This window comes from Dendrobates tinctorius, unplaced genomic scaffold (assembly GCF_039654945.1).
Source record: "Dendrobates tinctorius isolate UK_male_01 unplaced genomic scaffold, ASM3965494v1 ptg000063l, whole genome shotgun sequence".
NCBI classification, from domain to species: Eukaryota; Metazoa; Chordata; class Amphibia; order Anura; family Dendrobatidae; genus Dendrobates; species Dendrobates tinctorius.
Genome location: NW_027361731.1, coordinates 23,353,922 through 23,371,182, shown reverse-complemented (window position 1 = coordinate 23,371,182; position 17,261 = coordinate 23,353,922). Strand labels below are relative to the sequence as shown.

The 17,261-nt window shown below is 45.3% G+C and overlaps 1 long non-coding RNA gene across 1 annotated transcript; it reads left to right on the top strand.

Annotated features, from left to right (window-relative positions):
• The first annotated feature begins 2,541 nt into the window (after positions 1–2,541).
• Positions 2,542–14,451, top strand: LOC141093998 (uncharacterized). The gene is made up of 2 exons (XR_012233006.1): positions 2,542–3,166; positions 10,418–14,451. It is a non-coding gene; the product is annotated as an uncharacterized lncRNA (long non-coding RNA).
• The last annotated feature ends 2,810 nt before the right edge of the window (positions 14,452–17,261 follow it).

Genomic DNA, 17,261 nt, shown 5'->3' with positions numbered 1-17,261 from the left:
CTTCGTTGCAGTACCAGTTTTCACCACCCTCACTTCGATCAATCTCCATATATGCCAAAGAAACAGCGCCCTCATCAACTTTCTGGAGCTTTGGAGCACTATAAGTGCAAAATGAAGCAAACTCTAGAACTCACAACGTAATTGTATCCTATAAAAAACTTCTATAACTTATCTACACCACCGAAAATAGGATGTGCTACCATCCCTGTAAATCTCCGGCCATATCACTGGTTGACACATTGTGAGCCATGGGTTATTACTTAGACTCCAGTTCTCATACCGGTCTTGATCTAGATGGCTGGAAGACTTACGTTTACCAGATATAGTCTTAGTTTGGTGCTATCCAGCTCATCAGGGCTCTCAAAATATTACTGTAGAGCTATGACTACTCGATGGTGCATACCGGCCAGTGTATACTGTATATAGAAGCAGCTGATATTGACCATCACAAGGACAAACCTTGTGTTACTCACTCCCATTTCCTACGGCGAGTCTGGTGTCTGCATGGCTCTGGCCAACAGCTGCATCCAGATGTCCAACCACCAGGCATCTCAGCTGCTCCTGCGGAGTCTTCTGTCACAGTACTACTGCCCCCCCTGCTATTCCACTGCCTCTGCTTCCTCAAGGAAACATTGGACCTGGTGGCTTATCTAAAGGAGAATCACCCATATAGACATTGCCTCTTGACCATGTTTTCTGTCTAGTCTCCTGTCTTGTCCTCGGTTTGACACCCAGTACTTGTAATATTACTCCTACTCCTGACTATTCTTGGCAATTCTCTCCTGCCTTAACCGCTTCTTACCTCGCCTGGTACTTAGTACCAGGTACGTAGCGCTTTGACTGGTTCTTGACACCTGGATATTCCTGACAATGGTCTTTGTATCTGTTGCTACTCGTGGTCTTGACCCTTTGTCCCTGACATATCTGCTGCCTCATCTTTTTGCATGTCAAATCTTGAGTTTCCTGGTGGCAACTCTTGGCCCCATTCCTGACCACACCTGACTCCAGTGGATCCCTCAGTTGCCATTTAGTGACTTTTATGAGGGCTGTGACCCGGGAGTCCAAACCTGAAAACAAATTATCAGTTTAGCCAACATCAAACAGATCTTGGCTTAGAGTCCACATCTCCATTATGTGTTCATACTACCATAGCGATACCTCCAGCACAGTAAGATCAGAAGAATTGTTCCATCACATTAGGGTGATAGAGTCATGACTTTTAGCATGAAACTTCACCATGAACCTAACACCTAAAGTTAGCCATATGCTTTTTGTAACATAATCCTGCCTGAGATGCCGTTACATACTGGTTCCAGGTATCTCAGGCTCCGTTTCCTTCTGCTGGGTCCACTGCCTTCTGCTGTGCTCCACATCTGATTTTGTAAATTGTCCAAAGTTGATCAATGAGATTATCTCACTAGACCTATTTAAGGCCCATTTATGCACACACCAGTGTTTTGGGATTGAGACTCGTAGATTTGGTGTACTCCACCATCTGTGCTTTTTGTGTTTTTACTTGCCTTCCTTCCCTGCTGTTTCACTTCATTTCTCCTGCTGCTCCTGAGATTCCTGAGCCTACCTAGCCCTCGCTATCCATGTGTTTTCCTGCTTGGTGCATCAACACTTGGGGTCCGTGTGCCCACCTGGACCTGAGATTTAAGGCCCCGTCTCACATAGCGAGATCGCTAGTGAGATCGCTAATGCATCACCGATTTTGTGATGCAACAGCGATCTCGCTACATGTGACACATAGCGGCGACCCCCCCCCCCCCGCGCTGGATATCGCTGTTCGTGCTCGAATGTCCTGGGCTGTTTTTTCATCGTCGGCGTCCCGTTGGACAGCATGCATCGCTGTGTTTGACGCCGACGAGCGACCTCGTTGGCGACGCAGAACTTAGGGATGCAGGCTGGAATCGTTCAGAATACCGGCTGTGACAAGGTACCAATGACCGCCGAAGAGATCTGCCTGTTTAACATCTTACTAGCGATCATTAGGCAACGCACCAGCGATCCCTACTAGGTCGTATAGTTGTCAGGATCACTGGTGCGTCGCTATGTGAAACGGGACCCTTAGAGGATCCACCTCACCTGGTAAGCCTAACATGTGCCAACCAGATCATTCTGAAGTACAAGATGAAGAGGAAAGGACAAGTTGGATTTCCACGGATCTGATACTTTGGCGTAGAAGCATTACTGATTGTGTTTGGCATCCACCTAGGTGCACTTCAAAACGAGGGTGATATAACATGAGGACGAAGAGGATGGGTAAAAGACTCTGATGTAAACACCAGTGATGAGTAAGTCCACCGGTATAATCACAATTCATTATTCACAATACATCCAAAATAAGTCAAGTTCCTCAAATTCACATTTTTGTCATTTTTTTCTTCTTTTTAGTAAGGCCAGTAAATTCCTTTCCGATAAACCATAGCTTGTTAAATCCGTAACTGAATGTGATGTTCTTCGCGAACACATTGCTGAAGCCTGACCACGGGACTTTAGTTTGTTTTTCACCTTGAGTCAGCCGACGGGCATTCGAACTCTGACATAACTAAGTTTAGTTTGAACATGCCGAGTGTCATGGCTCGTGAACAAATCACATCCTCCTGCTTAAATAGGCCTGATGACTGGCTGGCTTGTTATTATTTTCATCTATCACAAACTCTTCAGTTCCTGAAAGCCAAGAAGGACCATGGATTTCTCCACAATTGCCGGTCGATGTGCCTTCCTTCTGTACTTAGCCATCTTGGTTGATATCATCGGAATTATTCTCCTGCTCTTAGGAATTTTTGCCAACTTCAGTTATTGGGACTTCTTAATCTACACCGGGGCGGCCGCCCTCGGCCTCAGTGTCGTTTTGTGGATATTTTGGTACACGTTCAATGTGGAAGTATCGTTAGAAGAGTGGGAATTGGATTTCTGATCTATTCACTTCTATTTTCTGGCAGGTGGGGGACTGGCTGGCTAAGCCCCGTGTTGTGCCAGAGTCTTAGGAGAAAGCGTAAATGACTTTTTTGTATTTATTTTTATTTATGTTATTTATTTATCTATATCTACATATTTTTACATTTCGAGACGTTTCAATATGGCGCTGGTTTTCGCAAATCTTACACGACATTGTATATGAAAGTTTACAACGGATGTGGAAAAATACCCGAAAATGAAGGTATTTGACATGTTTCAAGTTTTTTTTTTAAATTTATAAACATAACATTGTACCTTTGTGTCTTTTCATCACTATCTGTCCCGCTGTGTATCCAGTTTCATTATGTTGAATGGCTGGTCTTATTCTTATCTGCTAAAACTATACTTTCCAGTAGCACCCTGCTTCTCCTCAGTGCTGCATGCCCCTTTCTCTACTTTCCTCTGTGCACCAGATATAGACAGATTGCAAAATTATAAATTTTTATTGATGTGGATGAAGTGAAAATAGTAAATTTGGAATGTTGACTGTAACCCACTATTTGACCAATATTCATTACCATTTACAAACTCCACATTTCATTGATGGCTCGTGGGATCTTCAGAGCACGATCCCGCTCTCCCTTGAATATATAGCAGAGCTGGGCATAGAATAGCTGAGCTGTTACAATGAGGATGCTGCTAAGGGGATGTTTTATTAGAAAGGGTCATAGGCGCTTCTGTTTTCATGAATTACACATGGTCATTAGGTGCATCTCAGCAAGCTTGTCGGACTGGAGTATGCATCTAGTGGCAATGGAGGGTAAAGAGAGCCCTAGCTTGGCATCATTAGGGGTGTAATAGCTCTGATTCGGAACAAATTTAAACATAGGTCACAAATTAATAGTTCTGTCCATTCAAAAAACTGAGATCACACATGAGTTTGGGAGTAACCCTTTAAGACCAGGATTAGGAGCATATTTTGCTCCTAGGTTATGGCCGAAATCTATTGACTGCCTAACATGCCCCTGATGCCAAAGGTTTTGACTAGGCACTCAGGTTCCTAAAAATGACCCTTCTGTCTTCTTTTGAGCCCCTGAATTGCCAATGATTGGAGAAGGCAGAAGCAATTTTTAACAACCTCTACATTCTCAACCACTACAGCCGCAGTGCCAAACGAGGAGACAGGAAGTGGCGGAGACAATTACTTGACTAATAGTGGAAGTCACATGACGGAACTTTCATACTGTTTTCATTGTTAGAGTAGTGTGCGTGGAGATTACGAGATAGAGACAAAACAATACATAGTGTATATAAACCCCTTAAAGGGGTTGTCCACTACATGTATAATGATGACCTATCATTAATATAAGATCAGTGGAGGTTCGATATTCGTCACCATCACCAATCAGCCACTGTCACTCTCGGCAGCATGGATGTAAACTGTGTATGGAGTGGAACGGCACAGCTCCACACACTGTCTAGTAGCCGTTTTCGGTACTACAGCTGAGTTTCTATTGGTGTGAATGGGAGCTAAGCAGAAGTACCTGAAAATGGCCCCAACACTGTGTAGGACCTGCCAGTGATTTGATATTGATGACCTATCGATAGGTCCAGCATCCAATCTGGTCCTCTGCGGCAAATACTTTTCACATCTGAGTCCAGTATAATCATCCATATTTTAAAGGGGTTGTCCTGGTCAACTCCATTAAGAAAAAAATACATTCTTGCCCTATCGGCCGCATTTAAAGGACTCAAAATCAAAAGGATAGAATTACATCCTGACCAACACAACACCAATACATCTCAAGAACATGGAAGTCCGGAGACGTCACCGATTGAGCGTAAATGGTCATTTTAGGCCATCTGATGACTACTTCCTTCAGTTTCTTTGAGGACATAAAAGATGTAAATTACAAATCACTTGTGAATATTGACAGAACTGATAGTAGCAAACATGGACCAAGACCCAAATGGAAATCTCTATATATTTTGCAAATCAGCTTGCAAATAATCTAAAAGTAAAAGAAGACAATGATGAATGGTTTACTTTTCCATGGTGGTCTTCTCACATCAGCCGCCATGCAGTATTTGAATACAAGATAGTGTGCTGTCCCATAATGCTTTGCTGTGGGGGGGGTGTCCAAGAGGCCCATACCTAAGGCAGCTCTGCGGGAAAGGGCAGCAGCCCTGCACTGTCAGGGCTTTTCCTGAGAAATAATTGGTGAAGTACAATTGTAGAAACTGGGGTGCCCATAAAGTGGTCACTCAGAATGATATTGGAGTCTTTACTTTTAGGGTTACCCCTTCTCCTGCTAAACTCTGTGGATTGGCTGGTGGGGGAAGGAGGGCTCACAATTTTTTGGCGCTGTGTGAAGCGGTTAATTAGTATTTTCTCTGATTGGTAGCTGCAGCTAACCACGAAACTGGGATCCAAATAGTTAACAAGTGCATCAATCAACGGTCCAAAAGGTCGACCAGTGGATCAATATTTGAACAGCCAACTTTGTTCAAGTTGCTCGTAATTTCCATTGTTGCAGATGTTGACAGTGAAACGTGAGGTATCAATAAAAGAATATCCGGGATATTACTGAGACACAACGGCAGGTGCTGCGTGTACAAAGGGAGCTAAAAAGAAAAAAACATCTGAACTTTATCAGCACTGCCTGGGAAAGCCACAGTGATATATAGTCGGTGATGTCACTGTCTATATATAGTCAGTGATGTCACAGTCCATATATGGTCGGTGATGTCACTGTCTATATATGGTTGGTGATGTCACTCTCTATATATGGTCGGTGATGTCACTGTCCATATATGGTTGGTGATGTCACTGTCTATATATGGTCGGTGATGTCACTCTCTATATATGGTCGGTGATGTCACTGTCTATATATAATCAGTGATGTCACAGTCCATATATGGTCGGTGATGTCACTGTCTATATATGGTTGGTGATGTCACTCTCTATATATGGTCGGTGATGTCACTGTCTATATATGGTCGGTGATGTCACTGTCTATATATTGTTGGTGATGTCACTCTCTATATATGGTCGGTGATGTCACTGTCTATATATGGTCGGTGATGTCACTGTCTATATATGGTCGGTGATGTCACTGTCCATATATGGTCGGTGATGTCACTGTCTATATATGGTCGGTGATGTCACTATATATGGTCTGTGATGTTATTGTCCATATATGGTCGGTGATGTCACTGTCCATATATGGTCGGTGATGTCACTGTCTATATATGGTCGGTGATGTCACTCTCTATACTGTATATGGTAGGTGATGTCACTGTCCATATATGGTCGGTGATGTCACTGTCCATATATGGTCGGTGATGTCACTGTCTATATATGGTCGGTGATGTCACTCTCTATATATGGTAGGTGATGTCACTGTCCATATATGGTCGGTGATGTCACTGTCTATATATGGTCGGTGATGTCACTATATATGGTAGGTGATGTCACTGTCCATATATGGTCGGTGATGTTATTGTCCATATATGGTCGGTGATGTCATTGTCCATATATGGTCGGTGATGTCACTCTCTATATATGGTCGGTGATGTCACTGTCTATATATGGTCGGTGATGTCACTGTCTATATATTGTTGGTGATGTCACTCTCTATATATGGTCGGTGATGTCACTGTCTATATATGGTCGGTGATGTCACTGTCTATATATGGTCGGTGATGTCACTGTCCATATATGGTCGGTGATGTCACTGTCTATATATGGTCGGTGATGTCACTATATATGGTCTGTGATGTTATTGTCCATATATGGTCGGTGATGTCACTGTCCATATATGGTCGGTGATGTCACTGTCTATATATGGTCGGTGATGTCACTCTCTATACTGTATATGGTAGGTGATGTCACTGTCCATATATGGTCGGTGATGTCACTGTCCATATATGGTCGGTGATGTCACTGTCTATATATGGTCGGTGATGTCACTGTCTATATATGGTAGGTGATGTCACTGTCCATATATGGTCGGTGATGTCACTGTCTATATATGGTCGGTGATGTCACTCTCTATACTGTATATGGTAGGTGATGTCACTGTCCATATATGGTCGGTGATGTCACTGTCCATATATGGTCGGTGATGTCACTGTCTATATATGGTCGGTGATGTCACTCTCTATATATGGTAGGTGATGTCACTGTCCATATATGGTCGGTGATGTCACTGTCTATATATGGTCGGTGATGTCACTATATATGGTAGGTGATGTCACTGTCCATATATGGTCGGTGATGTTATTGTCCATATATGGTCGGTGATGTCATTGTCCATATATGGTCGGTGATGTCATTGTCCATATATGGTTGGTGATGTCCCTGTAGATTCCCCAGGGGCCAGATATAAAGCATCCAGGACCTCCAGGAGATTTGAAGGCCTTGTCAAAAGTGTTGAAAGGAGACAGTTTTGTCTTAGGTGTAATGACTGTGGGCTGGAGGGGTGAACACCTCACTTCTGGCAATCCTTGTGGGACGCTCAAGTCCTGAATCGGACTCTTGATGCACAAGTTTAATGGAGTCTTGAGATGTTTTCACTGCCAGCAGTTGGACAAACGCATCTTTTTTTATAGTGGATTCCATACCTTTCTTTCCTTCCTTCTACAATTGTAAAAATAGGTCGGGACCTTTTCGGCATACATTCTAAAACAAGATGTGAACATTGAGAAGCGCTGTTATTTTTCCCTAGATTATTGGACAGTGCTGGTGCTGACTAGCAAAGCAATCTGTGCGCAGAGACTGAACAAGCAGAGAGCGAAGAGATGCTGTGCGGGCAGCCAGTGGTGAAGTTGATTTGGGTACCAGTCTACAAAAGTTCACCTAACCCCTTACTCACGCTCCAAGCACTGTGAAGTGATCTGCATCTGCAAGCGCCCATTCATTGCCCGTCTGGAGCAGCTTATGTTGAGCACAACAGGTGAAATGAGCTTGTCATTGGGTTAGAGCTGATTTGTAGCTGGGGTTAGATTTATGGCTAGGTATTGAATTAATGCTAGGGTTAGACTTCAGGCGAGATTTATTTCTAGTGGTAGAATTAGGGTTAGATTATTGCTAGGAACTGAGTTAGGGCTATGGTTAGATTTATGGCTCGGGATTGAGTTAGGGCTAGGGTATGATTTACCGCTAGGGCTTGAGTTAAGGCTATGCTTGGCTAGGGATTGAGTGAAGACTAAGGTTAGATTTATGGATAAGGTTAGATTTAGGACTAGATTTATGTCTAGGGTAGAGTTGGGGTTAGTTTTATGGCTAGGATTAAGGTAGGCCTAAAATTTATGGCTAGAGATTGAGTTAAGGCTAGGGTTAGACTTATAGCCAGGGGTTTGGCTAGATTTATGGTTAGGTATTGACTATAATTACATCAGAATTTTCCTCACATTATAAAACATGTGCTTTTGAGAAAAGAGGTTAAATAAGGAGCTCCGTGAGCGCTCATGGTTCCGGGTTAGAGGGTGTACATACTTTCCTTGCCCCGGGCTCTACAGTACTTTGTGAGCAGCATTCCTAGCACACAGCAGTAATGCTCCTGTCTTCATCAAGTCCTGTACAAATCCAGATTACGTAACGCTGAGTGTATGAATAATGCAGATTACAATATCCCACTAGTATTTGTCTTCTAATCGTACATGTGTCTGCAAACATATGTAGTGCTGCAGCGCTCGCTCCACGCAGCCACAGAAACCGCCCAGCACAGGGTAAGGATCTGTCCACACACTGCTTGATCTGCAGCTATGACATCTGAATCACTAGGACAAATACATTCACTCACACATCATCTTATTTAAAGGGATTGTCCAGGATATCAATTTTTAATGTTTAACATAGGGAATCGCTTAAAATAAAAATCTTTCCCCAAAGCTCAAGCGCCATTTCTCTGGTCGGCCCCCAAGTGACCTCTGTAGTCAATCACTGGCCTCAACGTTATGCATTGTGAGGGCAGAGGGCTCTGGAGAGGTCAAAGGGCTAAACAGAACAGGGTTCTAGAGAGAACAAGGGGGTCGGGAGAGGACAGAAGAGTCTTGAGAAGACAAAGTAGTCTTGACAGGACAGAAGGATCTGGAGACTACAGGGATCTGGAAAGGACAAGACAGTCTGAAGAGGACAGAAGTTTTGAGAAGATAGCGTGGTCTGGCAACACAAGGGTATGGAGAGGGCAGGAGAGTCTGGCGAAGACAGAGGAGACTGGGGAGGACAGGGAAGTCTTGAGAGGACAGAGAGGTCTAGAGAGGATAGAGGAGTCCTGAGAGGATAGAAGAGTTTGAAGAGGTCTGAGGGGTCTGGAGAGGACAGAAGAGTCTAGAGAGAACAGAGGGGTCTGGAGAGAACAGGAATCTGGAAAGTAAAGAGGGGTCTGAAGAGGACAGAAGTTTCGAAAAGATGAGCAGTCTGAAGAATGAGGGGTTTGGAAAGGACAGAGGAGTCTGGAAAGTACAGAAGAGTCTGGAGATGATAGTGGGGTCTGGAAATGACAGAAGAGTCTTTAGAGGACAGAGGTGTCTGGAGATGATAGAGGTGTTTGGAAAGGACAGAAGAGTATGGAGAGGATAGAGAAGGCTGGAGAGGACAGAGTGGTCTAGAGAGGACAGAGGGGCCTAGAGATGACAGAGGAGTCTGCAGAGGACAGAAGAGTATGGTGAATTCTGGAGAAGACAGAGGAGTCTAGAGAGGACAGCGGGGTCTGGAGAGGATAGTAGGGTCTGAGGGAGGACAGAAGAATATGGGTAGAACAGAGGGAGAGGGGTATGATGACGACAGAGGAGTCTGGAGAGGACAGAAGAGTCTGGAGAGGACAGAGGAGACTGGAGAGGATAGAGGGGTGTGGAGAGGATAGAGGGGTCTGGAGAGGATAGAGGGTCTAGAGAGTAGACAGGAGTCTGGAAATGACAGAGGAGTGTGGAGAAGACAGAAGATTTTGGGGAGGACAAAGGGGTCTGGAGAAAAAAAAAGAGTCTAGAAGGGACAGAGAAGTCTAGCACTGGCTTACTCAAATGATCCTATTGAAAAAACAAATAAATGTATTTAGAAGGATCAGGAGAAATAGCTGTTTGACCGACATTTAATGAAGGTGCTTGGGAGCTTTCCTATACGGTGTGGGGGACAGGTGGAGAAATGTAAACAATGAAAAGGTCGCAGTCTTAACTGAGCACCAAGGGCCTTTGAAGTAGCTGATCAGCAGTAGTGTGGGGATCTGACCCCCACTGATCTGGAATTCATAGGATCAACCACCTATATTATGATCCAACAAACCCGTCTAATGTATGCTTACAGTCACTGGAGCTCAGCTTTTCCTATACAGAGCTCCAAATCACCTGCATAGAGAATAATGATAAAATCCTAGTGGCCTGCAACCTCCACTAGGGGGAACTCACTGTATACTGGTATATTATGGAGTGTGATATCTTGTATAAGTAATGTTATTATTACTAAGTGCTATTTTTACTGTGGCTCTGACACTATTTTATATTTTCTCTCCAGGATTCGGCATATAAAGCACTTTACTATAACAAAGGGTCACTTACATTTTACAAAAGACCAGAGATGTTATCTAAGGACTACCATTGGAACTTCTTAGGACCACTGCTGGGATTTCTGAGGACCACTGCTGGGTCTTCAGAAGATCACTGCCCTGACTTCTAAAGACTACTACTGAATATCTGAGGACAACCGCTGAGATTTCAGAGGACCACTGCTGGGACTTCTGACGACCACTGCTGGAACTTCTAAAGACTACTGCTGGGACATCTGAAGACTACCACTGGGACTTCTGCTGGGTTTTCTGAAAACGTCTGCTGGTACTACTGAGGAATACTGCTGGGACTTGTTAAGAATACCACTGTGACTTCTGAAGACTACTGCTGGGTCTTCTGAGGACCGCTGCTGGGTCTTCTGAGTACTACTGGTAGTACTTCTGAGTACTACTGAGATGTCTAAGGACTTCTATTGGGACTTTTGAGGACTATTTTTTTGCACTAACTCTCGTAAAAACTACAGTAGAAGGTGGTAATTTTCATTCTTGACACTATCCTAGGGTCGGTAAAGCCTTCTGTTGCACAAATTCAACTATATCATTTGAAGACTTCAAGTCAAGACTCCTTAAAGTTAAGAGCGGAGGACTAGGACATTATCGAGAGTTTTGTTATATATTTCAACATGGCTGATTCTTTGCCTCGAATGAAGGATGCTCAGAAGAAAAACACACATAAACGTCACAATCCACTTATCTACCTCATTGTATCACATGTACAATAACAGCTGCAAACTTTTCATGTGAATTGTCAGGGCCGGATTTAGTAGAAGGCACTTGCACTGTCACGACTCCTAAAAGGAGCTGATCTCCATGGGAGTGTGAGTAGATTTAGACTCAATTGAATCTAAAAATTATCCATGAAAATGATTCCCACTCCCCTGACTCTTAACTCCAGGAAGTGTTCTGGAGGAGCCAGGAGACCAGGGAAGGTGACACCTCCTGCCTTTGCAGAATGGTTAAGGGGGTCTCACAACAAGAAGAGAAATATTTTACAACCCTTGATGCACACTTGGTGTAATTGTACTGGAATCCATTGATACAGGAGCCTGTCCTATTTATGGTCTGAGCTCTGCCCGGGGATTAAAAGGTCCAATCTTTCAATACTTTGACAAAAAGAAAGGACTGACTCATATGGTAGTTTTTCTCTTCCTGGCCATGGGTCTATTAGATGAGTATTGAGGTCTTTTTATCTATAGGCTTTAAAAATGAAGTTACTCTGAAATGGGTAAAATTGCAAAGTGCTTGTAAAAAGGTTCTCAAGATTTTTAATCCTATAGTTTATTGCTCGTTGCTTAAGTTACTTAGAGATCCTCAGGGGTCAGCTATCTCTTCCGACTCCTCCATACACTTGGCTGAGCAGCAGTTTTTCGTTAGATAGTTGTCGAAGGGTCAGCTATCTCTTCCGACTCCTCCATACACTTGGATGAGCAGCAGTTTTTCGTTAGATAGTTGTCGAAGGGTCAGCTATCTCTTCCGACTCCTCCATACACTTGGATGAGCAGCAGTCTTTCATTAGATAGTTGTCAAAGGGTCAGCTATCTCTTCCGACTCCTCCATACACTTGGTTGAGTAGCAGTTTTTCGTTAGATAGTTGTCAAAGGGTCAGCTATCTCTTCCGACTCCTCCATACACTTGGCTGGGCAGCAGTTTTTCGTTAGATAGTTGTCGAAGGGTCAGCTATTTCTTCTGACTCCTCCATACACTTGGCTGGGCAGCAGCTTTTCGTTAGATAGTTGTCGAAGGGTCAGCTATCTCTTCCGACTCCTCCATACACTTGGCTGAGCAGCAGTTTTTCATTAGATAGTTGTCGAAGGGTCAGCTATCTCTTCCGACTCCTCCATACACTTGGCTGGGCTGCAGTTTTTCGTTAGATAGTTGTCGAAGGGTCAGCTATCTCTTCCGACTCCTCCATACACTTGGCTGAGCAGCAGTTTTTCATTAGATAGTTGTCGAAGGGTCAGCTATCTCTTCCGACTCCTCCATACACTTGGCTGAGCAGCAGTTTTTCATTAGATAGTTGTCGAAGGGTCAGCTATCTCTTCCGACTCCTCCATACACTTGGCTGGGCTGCAGTTTTTCGTTAGATAGTTGTTGAAGAGTCAGCTATTTCTTCCAACTCCTCCATACACTTGGCTGAGCAGCATTTTTTCGTTATAGTTGTCGAAGGGTCAGCTTTCTCTTCCGACTCCTCCATACACTTGGCTGAGCAGCAGATTTGCGTTAGATAGTTGTCGAAGGGTCAGCTATCTCTTCCGACTCCTCCATACACTTGGTTGAACAGCAGTTTTTCATTAGATAGCTGTCGAAGGGTCAGCTATCTCTTCCGACTCCTCCATACACTTGGTTGAGTAGCAGATTTTCGTTAGATACAGTAGATGTCGAAGGGTCAGCTATTTCTTCCGACTCCTCCATACACTTGGCTGAGCAGTAGTTTTTCATTAGATAGTTGTCGAAGGGTCAGCTATTTCTTCCGACTCCTCCATACACTTGGCTGAGCAGCATTTTTTCGTTATAGTTGTCGAAGGGTCAGCTTTCTCTTCCGACTCCTCCATACACTTGGTTGAACAGCAGTTTTTCATTAGATAGCTGTCGAAGGGTCAGCTATCTCTTCCGACTCCTCCATACACTTGGTTGAGTAGCAGTTTTTCGTTAGATAGTTGTCGAAGGGTCAGCTATTTCTTCCGACTCCTCCATACACTTGGCTGAGCAGCATTTTTTCATTATAGTTGTCGAAGGGTCAGCTATCTCTTCCGACTCCTCCATACACTTGGCTGAGCAGCAGATTTGCGTTAGATAGTTGTCGAAGGGTCAGCTATCTCTTCCGACTCCTCCATACACTTGGTTGAACAGCAGTTTTTCATTAGATACCTGTCGAAGGGTCAGCTATCTCTTCCGACTCCTCCATACACTTGGTTGCGCAGCAGTTTTTCGTTAGATAGTTGTCGAAGGGTCAGCTATTTCTTCCGACTCCTCCATACACTTGGCTGAGCAGCAGTTTTTCGTTATAGTTGTCGAAGGGTCAGCTTTCTCTTCCGACTCCTCCATACACTTGGATGAGCAGCAGTTTTTCGTTAGATAGTTGTCGAAGGGTCAGCTATCTCTTCCGACTCCTCCATACACTTGGATGAGCAGGAATTTTTGTTTAGATAGTCGTCGAAGGGTCAGCTATCTCTTCCAACTCCTCCATACACTTGGCTGAGCAGCATTTTTTCGTTAGATAGTTGTCGAAGGGTCAGCTATCTCTTCCAACTCCTCGATATACTTGACTGAGCAGCAGCTTTTGGTTAGATAGTCGTCGAAGGGTCAGCTATCTCTTCCAACTCCTCCATATACTTGGCTGAGCAGCAGTTTTTGGTTAGATAGTCGTCAAAGGGTCAGCTATCTCTTCCGACTCCTCCATACACTTGGCTGAGCAGCATTTTTTCGTTAGATAGTTATCGAAGGGTCACCTATCTCTTCCGACTCCTCCATACACTTGGCTGAGCAGCATTTTTTCGTTAGATAGTTATCGAAGGGTCAGCTATCTCTTCCAACTCCTCCATATACTTGGCTGAGCAGCAGTTTTTCAATCGGGGCAGCGGAGTAAGCAGATGCCAGGCGGTTGCTTCATAGCTCTCAGGATGAAAATAAAACACTGGGTGATCAACGGGTTTGACCAACTTTTATTTAATGTGTATAGAGGCATTTAGAGTGAGAGACCATTTCTGACAATGAAGGATATGTTTATTAAGGCTGCATCTGGGCTCTTTAGTGCCAAAATATGCAGCTGTGTGAGCAGGATGTTTTGCAATTCCTCAACATTTTTTTTAAATCTTTGCTTTGTATCAAGCTCTGAATATGAGCCTGAATGTTTACTACTGCATGACATGAAGGAGAGATGGTAATACGATGTATCGACGATGTTCATATGAGCATACATTACTGTCAGGCCTGTGTTTGGACTGATCTTACAATGATGCAATAAATATCTGTTACTCATTTATCAATGACTAATACCATTCCTTATGGGTTCCCCATCTTCCAGCTCTCGTAGTTTTTGCAGCTCCCTCACTCTTCAATCTTCATGTTTGTTGTCTATATGTAATCATTACCAACAAGTCTTCATTTCTACGTATCGGCCCCTTTTCCTCTTGGACCAGGAGATTTGTGCAAGAAATGGCTTTTAGCCAAACTGACTCTCATCAACAAATAGCAATTAAGCATAAGAGCTAACAGACCGTCCTGCGAACATCATAGGGTGAATGTTACCTTCTCCTAGCCTACATTGTCAAACCTTCAGAATAAAGGATGCCATCATGGGGCAGCAACCTGCAACTCTGGGAAACTGTTCTACTAGCCACTGATCCTCGTGCTGAGCTCTGCTGGGTCACTCTCTGGAGGCACTGTTTATGGGTCACTCTCTGGAGGCACCGTGAAAACGTCACTCTCTGGAGGCACAGTGTATACGTCACTCTCTGGAGGCACAGTGTATACGTCACTCTCTGGAGGCACAGTGTATACGTCACTCTCTGGAGGCACTGTTTATGGGTCACTCTCTGGGGGCACAGTGTATACGTCACTCTCTGGAGGCACTGTTTATGGGTCACTCTCTGGGGGCACAGTGTATGGGTCACTCACTGGTGGCATCGTGTATGGGTAACTCTGGGGGCACTGTGTATGCATCAGTCTCTGGGGCACTGTGTATAGGACACTCTCTGAGGGCACTGTGTATGGGTCACTCTCTGGGGCACTGTGTATAGGACACTCTCTGAGGGCACTGTGTATGGGTCACTCTCTGGGAGCACTGTGTATGGGTCACTCTCAGGTGCACTGTGTATAGGACACTCTCTGAGGGCACTGTGTATGGGTCACTCTCAGGGGCACTGTGTATAGGACACTCTCTGAGGGCACTGTGTATGGGTCACTCTCTGGGGCACTGTGTATAGGACACTCTGAGGGCACTGTGTATGGGTCACTCTCTGGGAGCACTGTGTATGGGTCACTCTCAGGGGCACTGTGTATAGGACACTCTCTGTGGGCACTGTGTATGGGTCACTCTCAGGGGCACTGTGTATAGGACACTCTCTGAGGGCACTGTGTATGGGTCACTCTCTGGGGCACTGTGTATAGGACACTCTCTGAGGGCACTGTGTATGCATCACTCTCTGGGGGCACTATGTATAGGTCACTATCTGAGGGCACTGTGTATGCATCACTCTCTGGGGGCACTCTGTATGGGGCACGCTCTGGGGGCATTGTGCATGGATCACTATTTGAAGGCACCATGTATGAGTCACTCTCTGGAGGCACTGTGAATAGGTCACTCTCTGGGGGCACTGTGTATGGGTCACTCTCTGGGGGCACTGTGCATGGGTCACTCTCTGGGGGCACTGTGTATGGGTCACTCACTGGGGGCACTGTGTATGGGTCATTCTCTGGGGGCACTGTGCATGGGTCACTCTCTGGGGGCACTGTGTATGGGTCACTCACTGGGGGCACTGTGCATGGGTCACTCTCTGGGGGCACTGTGCATGGGTCACTCTCTGGATGCCCTGTGTATGAATCACTCTCTGGAAGCCCTGTGTATGAATCACTCTCTGGAGGCACTGTGTATAGGTCACTCTCTGGACGCCCTGTGTATGGGTCACTCTCTGGATGCTCTATGTATGAATCACTCTCTGGAGGCACTGTGTATGGGTCACTCTCTGGATGTACTATGTATGAATCACTCTCTGGAGGCACTGTGTATGGGTCACTCTCTATAGGCACTGTGTATAGGTCACTCTCTGGACGCCCTGTACATGAATCACTCTCTGGAGGCGCTGTGTATGGCCGGGATCACACATGCGAGAAGCTCGGACGAGTTTTGCATCTTAATACCCAGCACTTGGCAGCGGAGCGTGCGGCTGCATGTTTTTCTATGCAGCCGCACACTCCGCTCCCTAGTGCCGGGTATTAAGATACGAGACTTGTCTGATTTTCTCGCATGTGTGATCCCGGGCCTATGGGTCACTGTGGGGCACTCTCTGGGGCACTGTGTATGGGTCACTGTCTGGGGCACTCTCTGGGGACATTGTGCATGGGTCACTATTTGGAGGCACCATGTATGGGTCACTGGGTATGGGTCACTCTGTGTAGGCACTGTGTATGGGTCACTCTCTGGATGCACCGTGCATGGGTCACTCTTTGGTGGCACTGTGCATGGGTCACTCTATGTAGGAACTGTGGATTGGTCACTCTCTTGGGGCATTGTGCATGGGTTACTCTTTGGAGGCAACATGTATTGGTTACTCTCTGGGGCACCGTGTATGGTTCACTATCTGGGGGCACTGTGTATGGGTCACTCTCTGGGGGCACTGTGTATGGGTCACTCTCTGGGGCACTGTGTATGGGTCACTTTCTGGGAGCACTGTGTATGGGTCAATCTCTGGGGGCACTGTGTATGGGTCACTTTTTGAGGGCACTGTGTATGGGTCACTCTCTGGGAGCACTGTATGGGTCAATCTCTGGGGCACTGTGTATGGGTCACTCTCTGAGGGCACTGTGTATGGGTCACTCTCTGGGAGCACTGTGTATGGGTCAATCTCTGGGGCACTGTGTATGGGTCACTCTCTGGGAGCACTGTGTATGGGTCACTCTCTGGGGCACTGTGTATGGGTCACTCTCTGGGGCACTGTGTATGGGTCACTCTCTGGGAGCACTGTGTATGGGTCAATCTCTGGGGGCACTGTGTATGGGTCACTCTCTGAGGGCACTGTGTATGGGTCACTCTCTGTGGGCACTGTGTATGGGTCACTCTCTGGGGCACTGTGT